Source organism: Physcomitrium patens, chromosome 11 (assembly GCF_059467195.1).
Source record: "Physcomitrium patens ecotype Gransden chromosome 11, ASM5946719v1, whole genome shotgun sequence".
In the NCBI taxonomy this organism is placed as follows: Eukaryota; Viridiplantae; Streptophyta; class Bryopsida; order Funariales; family Funariaceae; genus Physcomitrium; species Physcomitrium patens.
Genome location: NC_143420.1, coordinates 5,761,828 through 5,783,335, shown reverse-complemented (window position 1 = coordinate 5,783,335; position 21,508 = coordinate 5,761,828). Strand labels below are relative to the sequence as shown.

The following is a 21,508-nucleotide window of genomic DNA, read 5'->3' as shown; positions in this document are numbered from 1 at the left end:
AAAATTCTAAGAATTGTATCGTACTTCAAAAGTGAATTTTATTTTCTTAATCCAGATGTTGAAGAACCTTGCAATCATGGTTTGAACTTACTGAACGAGTTGATAGTGCTACATAAATGCTCTTCGGCTAACATTTTGAAATTTGACCCTCACCGTTGACTGCATAAACTAACACAAACACAAAGACGAATACAATCGTCGTTTGAATAGAGTCAAGTACAGTTACTGTCGGGAATGAACAACGGAAGTGTTTCTTCGTAAACTGTGATTTGTGATTTCTTGAGCAGGCAAATATTGGATTACGTTCGGGTTGTTTATTCGTGGTTGAAGTATATTAAAACTCAATATGCACAAGTGTTATTTTTTTATTTGTATTTTTTTTTTAACACTATTTGGGTACAAAATTTAATAACGAATTATTATTTAAGTTTTAACTCAAAATTATATGATTGCAAAGTTATAAAATAATTGCATTACCCACTATTTTACATTATTGACATTACATTTTCAGTAAACTAGTATATTACATGTGATATGCTTCCACTAATGAGCATTTTCATTTAAAATCAACAATTATGCTATATTCTATTGACCCAGATTTGTCTTAGTTGTAAATTGACTAGAAGTGAGACTAAGTCAAGCTTGTCAATTACAAAGATTGTATAAGCAGAAAAAGATGTTAAATAGTTTAAAAATTAGGTATTATGAAAAATTTATTTATAAATTTAATATTTACTTATCAAAAAAATTGTATAGAATCAATTAATAAATTAAAAAATAAATTATATATATATATAATAAGTTAATCTTGAATTATTGTTGTATTTTCTCCATGAGTGTTCTTTCAAAAAGGTTATTAATAACTATTTCATTCATCTTTTTATTACAATAAACATATTTACTAAAATAAAAATAAAAACATTTGAGTTGCTATCTACCTTGTAAATGTGCTAAATTAACTATTTTTATTAATTAGTCATGGCTAATTTTAAAGATAATATATATGTAAGTAATCATGCAAATGTTATCATTAGGATGTAATTGTTGCATAGAAACTCATAAAAAGATCTTATATATATATATATATATATATATATATATATTACAAGAAGTGAGATGGTTATGCTAAATGAAACTTAAACTACTTATCATTTCTATTAGAAATATGCATGAAAATTTAAGGTTTGATACATAACTCTAAAATCTAGTGTGACTAATGCAATGGGATAGTTACTAGTATTTTTGTCAAATAAAAACAGATTTATGATATACATTACATATCATTTATTAAACAATCTATATGCACAATAACTATAGAAATATTATCTCTATAGTCTCTATATTCATCAATATTGTTAAATTTGAGATGTCTAAATAGAACTTTTATATTATTAGTATTTAAGCAACTACAATCTTGAAACAATGTAATCTTTTAAGCTATGCATTCTACCAAGTATATTTTTAGGATTGATTCTCTAGTTAAAAGGCTATTAATCATTAGTCTTTTATTCTGTGGTCCTATATAAAAAATATTTTATTTATATAGATATATTTTTTTTTCTTTAACACAATTATTTTCTTATTAATATTAAAATACATTCTAAAATTGATTTAGAAGCAATCTTTTAAAACCTATGGCCCACTATTTCTTTATATTCTATGTCTTTATACATCTATGATGATTTTTTAAATTAAAATTGGTATAAGGAGTCAACTACAAGTGTATACAAGGTTTGTTTATTGTTTGTTGATTTCTTTTTGAGGTGATTTATGTCAATGTCTTTATTCCCATATGCTTCTAGTTTAGAACTTTGTTGTTGCTTTTGTTTAAGACTAGAGAATCTAAAATACTTAGGAATTTTAGAAGATATTGTAATATTTTCAAAGATCTATCTTTGTTTTCATTTATTCTATTCTTCCTTGCAATAAACTAATTTATTCTACATTTGGATGAAGATTTATTCTTATAAACATCTATGTTAAGTAATAATCTTAATACTTCAATTATTTGAGCTACATTGTTTTCATAGCTTTGCAAATATGTAATTTGATTTTTTGGTTATTTAATTTGTTTTCTATAACTTTCTTATTTTTAATTTAAGATTCATAAGATTGTCAATTAAAAATAGCCAATATCTATCTTTGCATCAACTTATCAAAGTCAAATATGAAAATTTTTTATTTTCATTTTCTTCATATTTTACTTTTAGCATGATGCAAACATTTATTATGCTTTTATAATAGCAAAGTATCCGCAAAATTACTTCTTTATATTTTACTAGATTTATCATTATTTTTCAAATTAACTTATAGCATATGAGATCTTTAATATAGTGTACACTATTACATATATAAAAGTATTAATTACACTTGCATATAGAATGTTAGAATTTTTATTTATCATCCATAATTCTAGAAAATTGTGTTAAAGATAATCTAAAATGAGATGCTAGATGAGTACTTATTTATTTATTTATTTCATGCCAAAATATATCAATATATTACCAATATATTTTTCTCGTAATACAAAAAGTTTATTTATTTTGTATTCTTTTTAGATTTCAATTCATAGAGCTTTAAGAAAAATCTTGCTTATTTTATATTAATTTTTTTAATTAATTGAATTATTTATTTAATTATATAATACTTTTTAATTACCAAAAATAATATATTATTTATGTGCCAATCAAGTATAATATAATTATACAAGCTAGACTATTATATTTATTTAAAATATATACTACACTTACAATAATTACAATTATAATCTTGATTTACTATAAATACATCAAATTCTTGACATCATTGCTTAAGTCTTTGCTTTGATTCTATATTGATCTTTTTTAGTGTATACAACATTTTTTTTTTTTTTTTTTTTTTTTTTTTTTTTTTTTTTTTTTTCAAATCTTGCAAATATTTCATTTCAATGAAGATATTTTTATTCTTCTAAATTTTTATATAATAAAGTAGTAGTAATATTCAACTACTCTATTTCCAAATCATGTTGTGCAACTATTAGCAATATTATAAAAATAGGAATAATTTTAATTATAAAAAAATATTTATTAAATTTATGTATTTCTTTTAAGCATATCTATTTTCTACCACATTGGTTTTATTATTTAAAAATCTCCTAGTAATTCTTATGAACTATTTATAATTATTTAAACAAAAAGATAAATTTTATATATATTTCTTTAAATTAAGCAATTTTTCCACATCTAATGTTTAGCTCTTATAAAGTAAAATCTTTTGCTTTATCCATTTCTTTCTTCTATTTTTATTTTTTTTTAAACTTTTATATGATTTAAAATGTATAAGAAGATTTTTTTTTATTAGAATAAATACTATTAAATTTAAATAGCTAAATTTATTAAGAATTTTTTTCTTTCTTTGTAACTTCTAAAATCCTTTGATTGAAATTTCATCATTAGTAATTACTTTAAGAAGAATAGGATCTTAAGTCTTTTTAACACTACATAAAGTTCCAAGAACATCAACCTTTATCTTAAGAATATCAATTATAATCTAAAACTTCTTTCCTTTATGTAAATCACTTTCTTTAAATATAGAACTTCACAAAATTCTATTTTCATATTTGCAATGATCTTACTTGTATTTAGATCCCAAATGCTATATTTCTTTCATAAATGTTTTTGACATAATATCCAAATTTGATTTTTTTTTTTTTGTATTAGACATGAACATATGCTTGCCATTTAAAAGAATTAGAGTAATATGCATGTCTACTATGTTATTTCTTATGAAGTATCTTAAATTTAATAAAAATAGAGAAAGAAAGATTTACCAATACAATAGTAGTGTTCATAGCTTTAGCTTGGAAGTACTACTCTTATTTAACTTTATTCAATATGCTTAAAGTTTTCTCAAAAACCATACAATTTAGGCTTATTGTTTTTCTATTTTGTTGAAGAATTATTGTGACAATAGAAAAAAAATTAGTATATACTTTAGCTCACATTTGGTATGATGAACAAAAATATTGAAAAATAAACTTTAATATTTGTATACAAGGTTTGTTTATTGTTTGTTGATTTCTTTTTGAGGTGATTTATGTCAATGTCTTTATTCCCATATGCTTCTAGTTTAGAACTTTGTTGTTGCTTTTGTTTAAGACTAGAGAATCTAAAATACTTAGGAATTTTAGAAGATATTGTAATATTTTCAAAGATCTATCTTTGTTTTCATTTATTCTATTCTTCCTTGCAATAAACTAATTTATTCTACATTTGGATGAAGATTTATTCTTATAAACATCTATGTTAAGTAATAATCTTAATACTTCAATTATTTGAGCTACATTGTTTTCATAGCTTTGCAAATATGTAATTTGATTTTTTGGTTATTTAATTTGTTTTCTATAACTTTCTTATTTTTAATTTAAGATTCATAAGATTGTCAATTAAAAATAGCCAATATCTATCTTTGCATCAACTTATCAAAGTCAAATATGAAAATTTTTTATTTTCATTTTCTTCATATTTTACTTTTAGCATGATGCAAACATTTATTATGCTTTTATAATAGCAAAGTATCCGCAAAATTACTTCTTTATATTTTACTAGATTTATCATTATTTTTCAAATTAACTTATAGCATATGAGATCTTTAATATAGTGTACACTATTACATATATAAAAGTATTAATTACACTTGCATATAGAATGTTAGAATTTTTATTTATCATCCATAATTCTAGAAAATTGTGTTAAAGATAATCTAAAATGAGATGCTAGATGAGTACTTATTTATTTATTTATTTCATGCCAAAATATATCAATATATTACCAATATATTTTTCTCGTAATACAAAAAGTTTATTTATTTTGTATTCTTTTTAGATTTCAATTTATAGAGCTTTAAGAAAAATCTTGCTTATTTTATATTAATTTTTTTAATTAATTGAATTATTTATTTAATTATATAATACTTTTTAATTACCAAAAATAATATATTATTTATGTGCCAATCAAGTATAATATAATTATACAAGCTAGACTATTATATTTATTTAAAATATATACTACACTTACAATAATTACAATTATAATCTTGATTTACTATAAATACATCAAATTCTTGACATCATTGCTTAAGTCTTTGCTTTGATTCTATATTGATCTTTTTTAGTGTATACAACATTTTTTTTTTTTTTTTTTTTTTTTTTTTTTTTTTTTCAAATCTTGCAAATATTTCATTTCAATGAAGATATTTTTATTCTTCTAAATTTTTATATAATAAAGTAGTAGTAATATTCAACTACTCTATTTCCAAATCATGTTGTGCAACTATTAGCAATATTATAAAAATAGGAATAATTTTAATTATAAAAAAATATTTATTAAATTTATGTATTTCTTTTAAGCATATCTATTTTCTACCACATTGGTTTTATTATTTAAAAATCTCCTAGTAATTCTTATGAACTATTTATAATTATTTAAACAAAAAGATAAATTTTATATATATTTCTTTAAATTAAGCAATTTTTCCACATCTAATGTTTAGCTCTTATAAAGTAAAATCTTTTGCTTTATCCATTTCTTTCTTCTATTTTTATTTTTTTTTAAACTTTTATATGATTTAAAATGTATAAGAAGATTTTTTTTTATTAGAATAAATACTATTAAATTTAAATAGCTAAATTTATTAAGAATTTTTTTCTTTCTTTGTAACTTCTAAAATCCTTTGATTGAAATTTCATCATTAGTAATTACTTTAAGAAGAATAGGATCTTAAGTCTTTTTAACACTACATAAAGTTCCAAGAACATCAACCTTTATCTTAAGAATATCAATTATAATCTAAAACTTCTTTCCTTTATGTAAATCACTTTCTTTAAATATAGAACTTCACAAAATTCTATTTTCATATTTGCAATGATCTTACTTGTATTTAGATCCCAAATGCTATATTTCTTTCATAAATGTTTTTGACATAATATCCAAATTTGATTTTTTTTTTTTTGTATTAGACATGAACATATGCTTGCCATTTAAAAGAATTAGAGTAATATGCATGTCTACTATGTTATTTCTTATGAAGTATCTTAAATTTAATAAAAATAGAGAAAGAAAGATTTACCAATACAATAGTAGTGTTCATAGCTTTAGCTTGGAAGTACTACTCTTATTTAACTTTATTCAATATGCTTAAAGTTTTCTCAAAAACCATACAATTTAGGCTTATTGTTTTTCTATTTTGTTGAAGAATTATTGTGACAATAGAAAAAAAATTAGTATATACTTTAGCTCACATTTGGTATGATGAACAAAAATATTGAAAAATAAACTTTAATATTTGTATACAAGGTTTGTTTATTGTTTGTTGATTTCTTTTTGAGGTGATTTATGTCAATGTCTTTATTCCCATATGCTTCTAGTTTAGAACTTTGTTGTTGCTTTTGTTTAAGACTAGAGAATCTAAAATACTTAGGAATTTTAGAAGATATTGTAATATTTTCAAAGATCTATCTTTGTTTTCATTTATTCTATTCTTCCTTGCAATAAACTAATTTATTCTACATTTGGATGAAGATTTATTCTTATAAACATCTATGTTAAGTAATAATCTTAATACTTCAATTATTTGAGCTACATTGTTTTCATAGCTTTGCAAATATGTAATTTGATTTTTTGGTTATTTAATTTGTTTTCTATAACTTTCTTATTTTTAATTTAAGATTCATAAGATTGTCAATTAAAAATAGCCAATATCTATCTTTGCATCAACTTATCAAAGTCAAATATGAAAATTTTTTATTTTCATTTTCTTCATATTTTACTTTTAGCATGATGCAAACATTTATTATGCTTTTATAATAGCAAAGTATCCGCAAAATTACTTCTTTATATTTTACTAGATTTATCATTATTTTTCAAATTAACTTATAGCATATGAGATCTTTAATATAGTGTACACTATTACATATATAAAAGTATTAATTACACTTGCATATAGAATGTTAGAATTTTTATTTATCATCCATAATTCTAGAAAATTGTGTTAAAGATAATCTAAAATGAGATGCTAGATGAGTACTTATTTATTTATTTATTTCATGCCAAAATATATCAATATATTACCAATATATTTTTCTCGTAATACAAAAAGTTTATTTATTTTGTATTCTTTTTAGATTTCAATTTATAGAGCTTTAAGAAAAATCTTGCTTATTTTATATTAATTTTTTTAATTAATTGAATTATTTATTTAATTATATAATACTTTTTAATTACCAAAAATAATATATTATTTATGTGCCAATCAAGTATAATATAATTATACAAGCTAGACTATTATATTTATTTAAAATATATACTACACTTACAATAATTACAATTATAATCTTGATTTACTATAAATACATCAAATTCTTGACATCATTGCTTAAGTCTTTGCTTTGATTCTATATTGATCTTTTTTAGTGTATACAACATTTTTTTTTTTTTTTTTTTTTTTTTTTTTTTTTTCAAATCTTGCAAATATTTCATTTCAATGAAGATATTTTTATTCTTCTAAATTTTTATATAATAAAGTAGTAGTAATATTCAACTACTCTATTTCCAAATCATGTTGTGCAACTATTAGCAATATTATAAAAATAGGAATAATTTTAATTATAAAAAAATATTTATTAAATTTATGTATTTCTTTTAAGCATATCTATTTTCTACCACATTGGTTTTATTATTTAAAAATCTCCTAGTAATTCTTATGAACTATTTATAATTATTTAAACAAAAAGATAAATTTTATATATATTTCTTTAAATTAAGCAATTTTTCCACATCTAATGTTTAGCTCTTATAAAGTAAAATCTTTTGCTTTATCCATTTCTTTCTTCTATTTTTATTTTTTTTTAAACTTTTATATGATTTAAAATGTATAAGAAGATTTTTTTTTATTAGAATAAATACTATTAAATTTAAATAGCTAAATTTATTAAGAATTTTTTTCTTTCTTTGTAACTTCTAAAATCCTTTGATTGAAATTTCATCATTAGTAATTACTTTAAGAAGAATAGGATCTTAAGTCTTTTTAACACTACATAAAGTTCCAAGAACATCAACCTTTATCTTAAGAATATCAATTATAATCTAAAACTTCTTTCCTTTATGTAAATCACTTTCTTTAAATATAGAACTTCACAAAATTCTATTTTCATATTTGCAATGATCTTACTTGTATTTAGATCCCAAATGCTATATTTCTTTCATAAATGTTTTTGACATAATATCCAAATTTGATTTTTTTTTTTTTGTATTAGACATGAACATATGCTTGCCATTTAAAAGAATTAGAGTAATATGCATGTCTACTATGTTATTTCTTATGAAGTATCTTAAATTTAATAAAAATAGAGAAAGAAAGATTTACCAATACAATAGTAGTGTTCATAGCTTTAGCTTGGAAGTACTACTCTTATTTAACTTTATTCAATATGCTTAAAGTTTTCTCAAAAACCATACAATTTAGGCTTATTGTTTTTCTATTTTGTTGAAGAATTATTGTGACAATAGAAAAAAAATTAGTATATACTTTAGCTCACATTTGGTATGATGAACAAAAATATTGAAAAATAAACTTTAATATTTGTATACAAGGTTTGTTTATTGTTTGTTGATTTCTTTTTGAGGTGATTTATGTCAATGTCTTTATTCCCATATGCTTCTAGTTTAGAACTTTGTTGTTGCTTTTGTTTAAGACTAGAGAATCTAAAATACTTAGGAATTTTAGAAGATATTGTAATATTTTCAAAGATCTATCTTTGTTTTCATTTATTCTATTCTTCCTTGCAATAAACTAATTTATTCTACATTTGGATGAAGATTTATTCTTATAAACATCTATGTTAAGTAATAATCTTAATACTTCAATTATTTGAGCTACATTGTTTTCATAGCTTTGCAAATATGTAATTTGATTTTTTGGTTATTTAATTTGTTTTCTATAACTTTCTTATTTTTAATTTAAGATTCATAAGATTGTCAATTAAAAATAGCCAATATCTATCTTTGCATCAACTTATCAAAGTCAAATATGAAAATTTTTTATTTTCATTTTCTTCATATTTTACTTTTAGCATGATGCAAACATTTATTATGCTTTTATAATAGCAAAGTATCCGCAAAATTACTTCTTTATATTTTACTAGATTTATCATTATTTTTCAAATTAACTTATAGCATATGAGATCTTTAATATAGTGTACACTATTACATATATAAAAGTATTAATTACACTTGCATATAGAATGTTAGAATTTTTATTTATCATCCATAATTCTAGAAAATTGTGTTAAAGATAATCTAAAATGAGATGCTAGATGAGTACTTATTTATTTATTTATTTCATGCCAAAATATATCAATATATTACCAATATATTTTTCTCGTAATACAAAAAGTTTATTTATTTTGTATTCTTTTTAGATTTCAATTTATAGAGCTTTAAGAAAAATCTTGCTTATTTTATATTAATTTTTTTAATTAATTGAATTATTTATTTAATTATATAATACTTTTTAATTACCAAAAATAATATATTATTTATGTGCCAATCAAGTATAATATAATTATACAAGCTAGACTATTATATTTATTTAAAATATATACTACACTTACAATAATTACAATTATAATCTTGATTTACTATAAATACATCAAATTCTTGACATCATTGCTTAAGTCTTTGCTTTGATTCTATATTGATCTTTTTTAGTGTATACAACATTTTTTTTTTTTTTTTTTTTTTTTTTTTTTTTTTTTTTTCAAATCTTGCAAATATTTCATTTCAATGAAGATATTTTTATTCTTCTAAATTTTTATATAATAAAGTAGTAGTAATATTCAACTACTCTATTTCCAAATCATGTTGTGCAACTATTAGCAATATTATAAAAATAGGAATAATTTTAATTATAAAAAAATATTTATTAAATTTATGTATTTCTTTTAAGCATATCTATTTTCTACCACATTGGTTTTATTATTTAAAAATCTCCTAGTAATTCTTATGAACTATTTATAATTATTTAAACAAAAAGATAAATTTTATATATATTTCTTTAAATTAAGCAATTTTTCCACATCTAATGTTTAGCTCTTATAAAGTAAAATCTTTTGCTTTATCCATTTCTTTCTTCTATTTTTATTTTTTTTTAAACTTTTATATGATTTAAAATGTATAAGAAGATTTTTTTTTATTAGAATAAATACTATTAAATTTAAATAGCTAAATTTATTAAGAATTTTTTTCTTTCTTTGTAACTTCTAAAATCCTTTGATTGAAATTTCATCATTAGTAATTACTTTAAGAAGAATAGGATCTTAAGTCTTTTTAACACTACATAAAGTTCCAAGAACATCAACCTTTATCTTAAGAATATCAATTATAATCTAAAACTTCTTTCCTTTATGTAAATCACTTTCTTTAAATATAGAACTTCACAAAATTCTATTTTCATATTTGCAATGATCTTACTTGTATTTAGATCCCAAATGCTATATTTCTTTCATAAATGTTTTTGACATAATATCCAAATTTGATTTTTTTTTTTTTGTATTAGACATGAACATATGCTTGCCATTTAAAAGAATTAGAGTAATATGCATGTCTACTATGTTATTTCTTATGAAGTATCTTAAATTTAATAAAAATAGAGAAAGAAAGATTTACCAATACAATAGTAGTGTTCATAGCTTTAGCTTGGAAGTACTACTCTTATTTAACTTTATTCAATATGCTTAAAGTTTTCTCAAAAACCATACAATTTAGGCTTATTGTTTTTCTATTTTGTTGAAGAATTATTGTGACAATAGAAAAAAAATTAGTATATACTTTAGCTCACATTTGGTATGATGAACAAAAATATTGAAAAATAAACTTTAATATTTGTATACAAGGTTTGTTTATTGTTTGTTGATTTCTTTTTGAGGTGATTTATGTCAATGTCTTTATTCCCATATGCTTCTAGTTTAGAACTTTGTTGTTGCTTTTGTTTAAGACTAGAGAATCTAAAATACTTAGGAATTTTAGAAGATATTGTAATATTTTCAAAGATCTATCTTTGTTTTCATTTATTCTATTCTTCCTTGCAATAAACTAATTTATTCTACATTTGGATGAAGATTTATTCTTATAAACATCTATGTTAAGTAATAATCTTAATACTTCAATTATTTGAGCTACATTGTTTTCATAGCTTTGCAAATATGTAATTTGATTTTTTGGTTATTTAATTTGTTTTCTATAACTTTCTTATTTTTAATTTAAGATTCATAAGATTGTCAATTAAAAATAGCCAATATCTATCTTTGCATCAACTTATCAAAGTCAAATATGAAAATTTTTTATTTTCATTTTCTTCATATTTTACTTTTAGCATGATGCAAACATTTATTATGCTTTTATAATAGCAAAGTATCCGCAAAATTACTTCTTTATATTTTACTAGATTTATCATTATTTTTCAAATTAACTTATAGCATATGAGATCTTTAATATAGTGTACACTATTACATATATAAAAGTATTAATTACACTTGCATATAGAATGTTAGAATTTTTATTTATCATCCATAATTCTAGAAAATTGTGTTAAAGATAATCTAAAATGAGATGCTAGATGAGTACTTATTTATTTATTTATTTCATGCCAAAATATATCAATATATTACCAATATATTTTTCTCGTAATACAAAAAGTTTATTTATTTTGTATTCTTTTTAGATTTCAATTTATAGAGCTTTAAGAAAAATCTTGCTTATTTTATATTAATTTTTTTAATTAATTGAATTATTTATTTAATTATATAATACTTTTTAATTACCAAAAATAATATATTATTTATGTGCCAATCAAGTATAATATAATTATACAAGCTAGACTATTATATTTATTTAAAATATATACTACACTTACAATAATTACAATTATAATCTTGATTTACTATAAATACATCAAATTCTTGACATCATTGCTTAAGTCTTTGCTTTGATTCTATATTGATCTTTTTTAGTGTATACAACATTTTTTTTTTTTTTTTTTTTTTTTTTTTTTTTTTTTTTTTTTTTCAAATCTTTCAAATATTTCATTTCAATGAAGATATTTTTATTCTTCTAAATTTTTATATAATAAAGTAGTAGTAATATTCAACTACTCTATTTCCAAATCATGTTGTGCAACTATTAGCAATATTATAAAAATAGGAATAATTTTAATTATAAAAAAATATTTATTAAATTTATGTATTTCTTTTAAGCATATCTATTTTCTACCACATTGGTTTTATTATTTAAAAATCTCCTAGTAATTCTTATGAACTATTTATAATTATTTAAACAAAAAGATAAATTTTATATATATTTCTTTAAATTAAGCAATTTTTCCACATCTAATGTTTAGCTCTTATAAAGTAAAATCTTTTGCTTTATCCATTTCTTTCTTCTATTTTTATTTTTTTTTAAACTTTTATATGATTTAAAATGTATAAGAAGATTTTTTTTTATTAGAATAAATACTATTAAATTTAAATAGCTAAATTTATTAAGAATTTTTTTCTTTCTTTGTAACTTCTAAAATCCTTTGATTGAAATTTCATCATTAGTAATTACTTTAAGAAGAATAGGATCTTAAGTCTTTTTAACACTACATAAAGTTCCAAGAACATCAACCTTTATCTTAAGAATATCAATTATAATCTAAAACTTCTTTCCTTTATGTAAATCACTTTCTTTAAATATAGAACTTCACAAAATTCTATTTTCATATTTGCAATGATCTTACTTGTATTTAGATCCCAAATGCTATATTTCTTTCATAAATGTTTTTGACATAATATCCAAATTTGATTTTTTTTTTTTTGTATTAGACATGAACATATGCTTGCCATTTAAAAGAATTAGAGTAATATGCATGTCTACTATGTTATTTCTTATGAAGTATCTTAAATTTAATAAAAATAGAGAAAGAAAGATTTACCAATACAATAGTAGTGTTCATAGCTTTAGCTTGGAAGTACTACTCTTATTTAACTTTATTCAATATGCTTAAAGTTTTCTCAAAAACCATACAATTTAGGCTTATTGTTTTTCTATTTTGTTGAAGAATTATTGTGACAATAGAAAAAAAATTAGTATATACTTTAGCTCACATTTGGTATGATGAACAAAAATATTGAAAAATAAACTTTAATATTTGTATACAAGGTTTGTTTATTGTTTGTTGATTTCTTTTTGAGGTGATTTATGTCAATGTCTTTATTCCCATATGCTTCTAGTTTAGAACTTTGTTGTTGCTTTTGTTTAAGACTAGAGAATCTAAAATACTTAGGAATTTTAGAAGATATTGTAATATTTTCAAAGATCTATCTTTGTTTTCATTTATTCTATTCTTCCTTGCAATAAACTAATTTATTCTACATTTGGATGAAGATTTATTCTTATAAACATCTATGTTAAGTAATAATCTTAATACTTCAATTATTTGAGCTACATTGTTTTCATAGCTTTGCAAATATGTAATTTGATTTTTTGGTTATTTAATTTGTTTTCTATAACTTTCTTATTTTTAATTTAAGATTCATAAGATTGTCAATTAAAAATAGCCAATATCTATCTTTGCATCAACTTATCAAAGTCAAATATGAAAATTTTTTATTTTCATTTTCTTCATATTTTACTTTTAGCATGATGCAAACATTTATTATGCTTTTATAATAGCAAAGTATCCGCAAAATTACTTCTTTATATTTTACTAGATTTATCATTATTTTTCAAATTAACTTATAGCATATGAGATCTTTAATATAGTGTACACTATTACATATATAAAAGTATTAATTACACTTGCATATAGAATGTTAGAATTTTTATTTATCATCCATAATTCTAGAAAATTGTGTTAAAGATAATCTAAAATGAGATGCTAGATGAGTACTTATTTATTTATTTATTTCATGCCAAAATATATCAATATATTACCAATATATTTTTCTCGTAATACAAAAAGTTTATTTATTTTGTATTCTTTTTAGATTTCAATTCATAGAGCTTTAAGAAAAATCTTGCTTATTTTATATTAATTTTTTTAATTAATTGAATTATTTATTTAATTATATAATACTTTTTAATTACCAAAAATAATATATTATTTATGTGCCAATCAAGTATAATATAATTATACAAGCTAGACTATTATATTTATTTAAAATATATACTACACTTACAATAATTACAATTATAATCTTGATTTACTATAAATACATCAAATTCTTGACATCATTGCTTAAGTCTTTGCTTTGATTCTATATTGATCTTTTTTAGTGTATACAACATTTTTTTTTTTTTTTTTTTTTTTTTTTTTTTTTTTTTTTTTTTTCAAATCTTGCAAATATTTCATTTCAATGAAGATATTTTTATTCTTCTAAATTTTTATATAATAAAGTAGTAGTAATATTCAACTACTCTATTTCCAAATCATGTTGTGCAACTATTAGCAATATTATAAAAATAGGAATAATTTTAATTATAAAAAAATATTTATTAAATTTATGTATTTCTTTTAAGCATATCTATTTTCTACCACATTGGTTTTATTATTTAAAAATCTCCTAGTAATTCTTATGAACTATTTATAATTATTTAAACAAAAAGATAAATTTTATATATATTTCTTTAAATTAAGCAATTTTTCCACATCTAATGTTTAGCTCTTATAAAGTAAAATCTTTTGCTTTATCCATTTCTTTCTTCTATTTTTATTTTTTTTTAAACTTTTATATGATTTAAAATGTATAAGAAGATTTTTTTTTATTAGAATAAATACTATTAAATTTAAATAGCTAAATTTATTAAGAATTTTTTTCTTTCTTTGTAACTTCTAAAATCCTTTGATTGAAATTTCATCATTAGTAATTACTTTAAGAAGAATAGGATCTTAAGTCTTTTTAACACTACATAAAGTTCCAAGAACATCAACCTTTATCTTAAGAATATCAATTATAATCTAAAACTTCTTTCCTTTATGTAAATCACTTTCTTTAAATATAGAACTTCACAAAATTCTATTTTCATATTTGCAATGATCTTACTTGTATTTAGATCCCAAATGCTATATTTCTTTCATAAATGTTTTTGACATAATATCCAAATTTGATTTTTTTTTTTTTGTATTAGACATGAACATATGCTTGCCATTTAAAAGAATTAGAGTAATATGCATGTCTACTATGTTATTTCTTATGAAGTATCTTAAATTTAATAAAAATAGAGAAAGAAAGATTTACCAATACAATAGTAGTGTTCATAGCTTTAGCTTGGAAGTACTACTCTTATTTAACTTTATTCAATATGCTTAAAGTTTTCTCAAAAACCATACAATTTAGGCTTATTGTTTTTCTATTTTGTTGAAGAATTATTGTGACAATAGAAAAAAAATTAGTATATACTTTAGCTCACATTTGGTATGATGAACAAAAATATTGAAAAATAAACTTTAATATTTGTATACAAGGTTTGTTTATTGTTTGTTGATTTCTTTTTGAGGTGATTTATGTCAATGTCTTTATTCCCATATGCTTCTAGTTTAGAACTTTGTTGTTGCTTTTGTTTAAGACTAGAGAATCTAAAATACTTAGGAATTTTAGAAGATATTGTAATATTTTCAAAGATCTATCTTTGTTTTCATTTATTCTATTCTTCCTTGCAATAAACTAATTTATTCTACATTTGGATGAAGATTTATTCTTATAAACATCTATGTTAAGTAATAATCTTAATACTTCAATTATTTGAGCTACATTGTTTTCATAGCTTTGCAAATATGTAATTTGATTTTTTGGTTATTTAATTTGTTTTCTATAACTTTCTTATTTTTAATTTAAGATTCATAAGATTGTCAATTAAAAATAGCCAATATCTATCTTTGCATCAACTTATCAAAGTCAAATATGAAAATTTTTTATTTTCATTTTCTTCATATTTTACTTTTAGCATGATGCAAACATTTATTATGCTTTTATAATAGCAAAGTATCCGCAAAATTACTTCTTTATATTTTACTAGATTTATCATTATTTTTCAAATTAACTTATAGCATATGAGATCTTTAATATAGTGTACACTATTACATATATAAAAGTATTAATTACACTTGCATATAGAATGTTAGAATTTTTATTTATCATCCATAATTCTAGAAAATTGTGTTAAAGATAATCTAAAATGAGATGCTAGATGAGTACTTATTTATTTATTTATTTCATGCCAAAATATATCAATATATTACCAATATATTTTTCTCGTAATACAAAAAGTTTATTTATTTTGTATTCTTTTTAGATTTCAATTCATAGAGCTTTAAGAAAAATCTTGCTTATTTTATATTAATTTTTTTAATTAATTGAATTATTTATTTAATTATATAATACTTTTTAATTACCAAAAATAATATATTATTTATGTGCCAATCAAGTATAATATAATTATACAAGCTAGACTATTATATTTATTTAAAATATATACTACACTTACAATAATTACAATTATAATCTTGATTTACTATAAATACATCAAATTCTTGACATCATTGCTTAAGTCTTTGCTTTGATTCTATATTGATCTTTTTTAGTGTATACAACATTTTTTTTTTTTTTTTTTTTTTTTTTTTTTTTTTTTTTTCAAATCTTGCAAATATTTCATTTCAATGAAGATATTTTTATTCTTCTAAATTTTTATATAATAAAGTAGTAGTAATATTCAACTACTCTATTTCCAAATCATGTTGTGCAACTATTAGCAATATTATAAAAATAGGAATAATTTTAATTATAAAAAAATATTTATTAAATTTATGTATTTCTTTTAAGCATATCTATTTTCTACCACATTGGTTTTATTATTTAAAAATCTCCTAGTAATTCTTATGAACTATTTATAATTATTTAAACAAAAAGATAAATTTTATATATATTTCTTTAAATTAAGCAATTTTTCCACATCTAATGTTTAGCTCTTATAAAGTAAAATCTTTTGCTTTATCCATTTCTTTCTTCTATTTTTATTTTTTTTTAAACTTTTATATGATTTAAAATGTATAAGAAGATTTTTTTTTATTAGAATAAATACTATTAAATTTAAATAGCTAAATTTATTAAGAATTTTTTTCTTTCTTTGTAACTTCTAAAATCCTTTGATTGAAATTTCATCATTAGTAATTACTTTAAGAAGAATAGGATCTTAAGTCTTTTTAACACTACATAAAGTTCCAAGAACATCAACCTTTATCTTAAGAATATCAATTATAATCTAAAACTTCTTTCCTTTATGTAAATCACTTTCTTTAAATATAGAACTTCACAAAATTCTATTTTCATATTTGCAATGATCTTACTTGTATTTAGATCCCAAATGCTATATTTCTTTCATAAATGTTTTTGACATAATATCCAAATTTGATTTTTTTTTTTTTGTATTAGACATGAACATATGCTTGCCATTTAAAAGAATTAGAGTAATATGCATGTCTACTATGTTATTTCTTATGAAGTATCTTAAATTTAATAAAAATAGAGAAAGAAAGATTTACCAATACAATAGTAGTGTTCATAGCTTTAGCTTGGAAGTACTACTCTTATTTAACTTTATTCAATATGCTTAAAGTTTTCTCAAAAACCATACAATTTAGGCTTATTGTTTTTCTATTTTGTTGAAGAATTATTGTGACAATAGAAAAAAAATTAGTATATACTTTAGCTCACATTTGGTATGATGAACAAAAATATTGAAGTTTATTTTTCAATATTGAAGTTTATTTTTCAATATTCTTTTAATACAGATTTTTGAAGTTTATTTTTCAACATTTTTGAACATATTTTGATACAAATAATGTGTATTTTTAGAGTCTTGCATGGCATGTCATTTTTAATTAATAAAATTCTATACTTGTTAAATCACAGACCATCGTTCTAAAGGTATTTAAATAATCTAAGAAACTTTGATTTTTTTTATGCACAAAGTATAAAATTGATGTTTCAAATCTACTCAAATTTTCAATAAATTTGTAATATATAAGCTCTTTAATTTTGACTATACCTTATAAGTTAAATTCTTGTTTATAACATTATGGAAAATTTCATATCCAAGACTCAAAAAAATTGCAATTCCTACTCTTAAGTTAATTTCTTCCAACTCTACATTATTCTTGTTAACAGACTTTTATTTTTATTGCTTGTGGAATCTTTTTTGTACAAGCCAGTATTTACCTCCAACTTCTACAACCCTAAAACTTTCTTCTTATTAAATTTTTTAACTTTAAATTTTGTCTTTGAAATTTAGCCACTATTATGTCACTTCAACCACACTTTAATAATTGTTTTTGAGAAATTAGATACAAAATTATATAAGCAAAAAATTTGAAAATTTGTGACAAAATGATTGTAAGTTTAGCTTAATACGTTTTCAATTGTTTGCCAAGGCAATACATTTGGAAATAAACTGGTATAGTTTACATAGTTGGAACTCACATAATACTCTAAAATATTTTTCTAAAAGCAGCTTTTGTTTTGACATTAATATTGTAGATGGGAATTAATTAAGAAGTCAATCTTTTGTTAAATCATGATCTTTTATATCTAAAAAAATGGTAATTATTGATCAAGAATCAAGAATTCTAATTATAATTTTGCAGTACATTTGTGTATTTATTTTTGAAAAACTTATGGGTTAATTTTTATTTACATTTTTTTAGTTTGTACATTTTTTTAATGATGAGCAATAGTTGAAGAATTATAGAGCATCTAAAAAGTACTGGAGATGTTGCATGCGCCTTCCATTTAATTTTACTTTCAACAATTAAAGCGAATCTATGTAATCTTCATCTTTTACAGCAAATTTAATAATATATTTGAAAATTGTATTCAATCAAAAGTATGGTATTTCAGTTTGGTACACTTAAAATATATATATATATATATATATATATATATTTCTTAACATCTGCTCTTTTAGTTTAAGATATTTACAGAATGTATTATAATTTTAAAATTATCATTGGAACTAAATCAGAAGTATAAACTTACATCTTCAGTTGTAAAATTAATGTAGTAAGTGAGATATTTATTTTTGCAAAATAATAAATTATGTACAAAAAATAAGAAATAAAACATATAATATTCATCACATGTCTAAAAAAAAGTACAGTTTTTTAATGTAATATTTAAATGAGTGGATATAAAAAATTCTTTATAAATAGATAAATTGTAAAAAATAACTATCATGTTATATTCAATTTTTTTTTTACTGATAAAATATTTTTTGCATATAACATGATAGTTATTTTTCAAATGCAGTTATCGAAAAGAACTAGTAGATGAATTTTCTCAAAAAACTTAAACCATAAGATAAATAAATAAAATCAATAAAACACTATTTTAAAAAGTTGAATTAAATCAACACTTTAAGATGTTTGTGCATGATGTTAGCAATAATCTAACCTAAAGCATCAACCAAAAAAACTGAAGAAACAGTTTGAAACATATTTTCATTTCAATTATACATATATCCTTGAAGGGGAACGAGTTGAGATCCATTAAATCCACTGGAAACTGTTTTTGAAACTACAAAATTATCTGCCAAGTTACAATGCTTAAGTCTTATGTAAAGCTCTCAACAATCACGTTTTTAGAATATGCATATGTTACCATTGGCAACTCTGAAGAATATGAACATGTTACCATTTTAGTTTATTTTCTGTTTGTAGCTCTCACAGTATGACAGTCATTCATGAAGCAGAACAAACCAGAGCTCCAAATTGGTAAGCTTACCAGTGTGGGTGCAGGTCTCGGAGACTTTAAAGCTTGAAGATGCTCCTGATCCAGACCCCCCGAGACTGCAACAAAAGATCACGGATTGTAGTAATCCTGCAAGAATGCCAAAAATTGTACAATTCTGATCGGATTCGATTCCCCTTGAGTAGCACATCTATTGTCGGCATCGAGCACAGAAGTCATGAGCTCATCACAGAGACTTCACGAAACGGCGGTGGAACGTGGACCGACTTTACTGCAAAGGAATCGGCAGTGACCGACTTTCGCTTCAGCCCCAGGATGAGCTAATACAGTGTCAGTAGGGTTCATTTTAAGCAGATTAAAATAGGAGTGACACGGGGGCCGCTCCCCATGCTATGAAGAAACGGTGCACTGGAAGGATTCGTGTGTCCAGGTCTGTAAGGAAGCTTACTGCTTCTTCTCCCCTCTTTGACCGCCCTGAAAACAATATTCTCCGTGCATGGACGACCTGGGGCACACGAAACAGTTATACTCGGGATGGGTTTGGTACGAAAACAGCTTCAACGGCTTCGCAGTCCATGTGCATCGGCAGCTTGCCTGTTAAGAATTTCTAGTTGGTCTACAGCAACCTCTCAAGCTTCGCCTCGTCTTCGTTGGATGCTGAAAACCGGTGCTACGTTGCGTAGCTTCTTCCTTATCGTTCCTGTGCAGAGATAAATCATGGAATGGTGGCTCACCTCTGCAAGTGGAGTCGAATATTTGTCCAGCTTGCAATGGGATACGGCGCTAGTTCTTCACCGACGTCTCAGCACCACACCTGAAATCTCATCACCATCACCACCATCACCGTGCATTCGCCTCCAGTGCCTGCAACAGACCGACACCACTGCAAACAGGAAGAACTCTACGGTGAAGAACCCAACTGGCTCCTCTTTCCCCAACAGACACCGTCGTCTCCCCAACCCTACCATCGCAAGCATCCCAAGCATCGCGACCTCCGTTGTCACAAACGAACTAGCTCATTCCGTCAACGAAACCCACACAATTTCGTCCGATTCGGTGCCGACTTACCACCATTGGGGACCCTCAACGGGTCGCTCCAGATGGCACTCTGCCATCCACGAAATCCTCCCCCCCCAGTCCACGAAATCCCCCCCCCCAGTCAACGACAATGGACGGATAACGCTGACGAGGGACGCCGCTCCGAGATCTCTACCGACACGAAACTGACTTACTAGCACGTGTCTCCTTATGAACGGCCTGAAGCTCTGCGCGCATGCAATTGGCAGGGAAGAGACCCCAAGCCCTTGTTCCGAATGGATGAGCGGAGTATTAATCTCATTAGTGGATGGATATACGGATGGAATTATCTGGGTTTTCCACCGAGCCCGAGGTCCCAGCCACGCCAGCCACCCACTGCACCCACGTGCTCGCCCATGAACCTTTCCCGTCCATCGTGTGACTAGTTCAATGGCTCCCTGAGAAGCGGACCGGGGAGGACGGAAGATGACCGTCGATGAAGGGAGGAGGAGCTCGGGAAGAGGGAATCGCCAGCGTTCGTAATGACCTGGAAAGGAGAGAGGGGGCCGGGATTGGTCAGGAGGGGAGAAGAGGAGGGGTGGCCAATAGGGCAACGGGATTAGGTGGTGGCGCCACCCCTGTGCCCTATCCATGCCTGAGTTCTCATTGGCTGCACCC

The 21,508-nt window shown here is 23.3% G+C and overlaps 1 long non-coding RNA gene across 9 annotated transcripts; it reads right to left on the bottom strand.

The window, feature by feature from the left end:
• Window positions 1-12,234: 12,234 nt before the first annotated feature.
• LOC141045905 (uncharacterized) lies at window positions 12,235-20,896 on the bottom strand. 9 transcript variants are annotated; one of them, XR_016505420.1, is made up of 4 exons: window positions 20,548-20,856; window positions 20,262-20,318; window positions 19,847-19,942; window positions 12,235-18,901 (listed from the first exon to the last, which is right to left on the bottom strand). It is a non-coding gene; the product is annotated as an uncharacterized LOC141045905 (long non-coding RNA). The 9 variants fall into 9 exon arrangements; XR_016505418.1 differs by lacking the exon at window positions 12,235-18,901 and adding an exon at window positions 19,398-19,651 and having other exon boundaries at window positions 19,847-19,911; window positions 20,408-20,896; XR_016505417.1 differs by lacking the exon at window positions 12,235-18,901 and adding an exon at window positions 19,398-19,651 and having other exon boundaries at window positions 19,847-19,911; window positions 20,548-20,889.
• Between the last annotated feature and the right edge of the window lie 612 nt (window positions 20,897-21,508).